Below are 2535 nucleotides of genomic sequence, written 5' to 3'. Positions count from 1 at the left end.
AGGGGGAGGGCAGAGGGGGCAGGAGAAGGGCAGAGGGGGCAGGAGGAGGGCAGGGGGGACTCTGTCCGGGTCCTAGGCTGCTGTCCTTTCCATTATGCAACTTTGGAATCTAAGCCTCTTAAGCTTTTTTTAAGTTGAAAGAAATGTTAATTTATGGTTTTATCCTTCCTCTACCATTTTTAATATTTAGCCACACATCACAAAGGATTTTGAGATGTTTTTCTTTTTACATGAAATATTCTGCATAGCTAATGTTGTTCATTCCCTGTCTTGAAAAGCACCCCTCGCTCAGGTGACCACAATCCCATACCTGAAAGGGTGACCTTCCTTCTGATTAATAGGCTTTTCCTTAGGTCGGCCTCAGTCTGCAAAGTCAGGGCAGGGTAGATAGTCTTGTGGTGAAGACAAATGTCTTTTTCATGTTCTCCAAGAAGCACCTTCCCAAAACACAATAAACAGAGAAAATATGTTTCATCACACTAAAATTTAAAAATATACCAAGCGAGTTGCTAAATATGATTTTTGTAATTACTGGAATATTCTTATTTTATATTATTAAAGTTGGATATTTTAAATGAGTTTTTCTATCCCCTTGAGCAGTTTTTTAAAAATAATTGAATTTCTCTACATTTTGATTAAACCCTTAACCAAGATCACTGTGTATAAATGATAAAGTGAAATTACTTTAAAAACCATAGTTGACTTCAAAATTTCCATCAACGACCTTACTATAAATACAGTTGATTTATGTAACAGCTGAAGTCAGGCCCAATAACACGTTCCCTAACTGTCTGGGCAGACCCTCCCCCACCACATCTCACATCTGCCTGCCCTCCAAGACCCTCTGCTCTCCAGCCACAGGCCCTTTGCACATGCTGCTTGGTAGGCATCTCAGTGCCCCCAGCACACTGCCATTTTCACCATTCCCCCAATCCTCATATGGACCCCATCCCAGGACCCCTCCCCCAGAGAAGACCTCTCTGGCCAGCTCCTGCAGCCCTGGACACTTCCCTTCCTGGCATTTGGAACACTGGACCTTACAGCCAGTTGTGTGGTTCCTGGAGAACTGTTTGCCCCCATCACTGGATCGTGACCCCAAGGCCTCATTGCCACTGTACCTCACAGGGTGCCTGGTGCAGTCGTCCTGACCCAGAATCACATTTCTGCTGCACTCAGAAAGGCCACATGGGAGCTCATGTCCATGAACTAGCCTCTGGAATAGCAATATTTTATCTAAATGCACCTTTGGGGGCTTGAAAATCTAAATTGTAGTATTTACACCACCCGTTCAGGAATCCTCATAGAGATGTGCCTTTGTTACTTTGGGTTCTGAAAATAGTTAGGTGATATTTCAATTTAAAAATAATTTTCTGGCGACAGGACTTTTCAGATTTTCATTCATTGTGGACTGTGCTTTCTGAATGATTTTATCTGATCAGTGTTTTGGATGTAGACCCTTCCCTCTGCCTGGGAAGACCCCTCCCCCAGCCTCCCCCCTCCCCAGTTGCCTCCCCTTTCCTCTGAGTCTGGCCGGTGTGATCCGAGATGTGGACTGTGAGGAATGGGCAGTGGAGACCAGGTGCAGTAAAACCTGATGGCTCTACAGAGATCGGAGGTAGCAGCAGAGAAGGGAAAGACTGTGACATGGCACATCGATTGGCCCAGGGGTGATGGATGGGCCAGGAGCTTTCACAAAGTGTGATGGACACGGCTCGAATTCTCTCCCGTGTTCTGAGTGTCTCCCCTCTGAGTGGCTCTGGGCTCAGGCGGCTGCTGGATCCTCCACACTGTGGATGCCCTGACATGGATAATGCACAACAGTCCAGTTGGGTTACCGCACGCCCTGCCACCCACTTTTACTTCCTCGGTGGATAGTGGGATTCCGAACCCTTCTCGTGCTCCCTGTGGATGAGCTTCCCTCATGATTCACATCATGCAGCTGTCAGACTGGCCTGACCTGGGCCCAGGGACCCACTTGACCTGTGGCAGGACACACAGCCACCTGAAGAGCACCTGATTCAACCTGGGGGGGCCCTCCAGGTGGAACTGACCACAGTCACAGCCAAGCCGGAGCTCCCACATGCTGGGCTGGGGCGGATGACTTTGCTGCCGAGGAGCTGCTGCTGGCCTCACACACAGCAGCTGCTGCAGCATCTCACGTCCAGGACAGGGCAAGAACATCGCAGGGGTGAGGTCTGATATCTATAATGCCCTGGGTGAATGCGAAAACGTGTGTGTACACTTATGCTTGTGTGCGCGTGTGCGCATGTGTGCATGCTCATGCTTGTGTGCTTATGTGTGCACACATGTGTAAACACTCATGCTTGTGTGCTCACGTGTGTGCACACTCGCATACACACACCCACACACATAGATGCACATGCATGCCTCTCTGGGCCGGTCTCCCCAGATAACACTCTGCTGACCAAAGTCTATGATGGGAACTTAACATGACCCAGGTGGGTCCTTATTAACAAGCTTCCTGTTGGCAAGTGCTGAGATCATCACTGACAAAAAAAAAAAAAAAAAAAAAAA

This window comes from Otolemur garnettii, unplaced genomic scaffold (assembly GCF_000181295.1).
Source record: "Otolemur garnettii isolate 467f Iridium unplaced genomic scaffold, OtoGar3 scaffold00075, whole genome shotgun sequence".
In the NCBI taxonomy this organism is placed as follows: domain Eukaryota; kingdom Metazoa; phylum Chordata; class Mammalia; order Primates; family Galagidae; genus Otolemur; species Otolemur garnettii.
Note: the sequence above shows the minus strand (reverse complement) of the source record.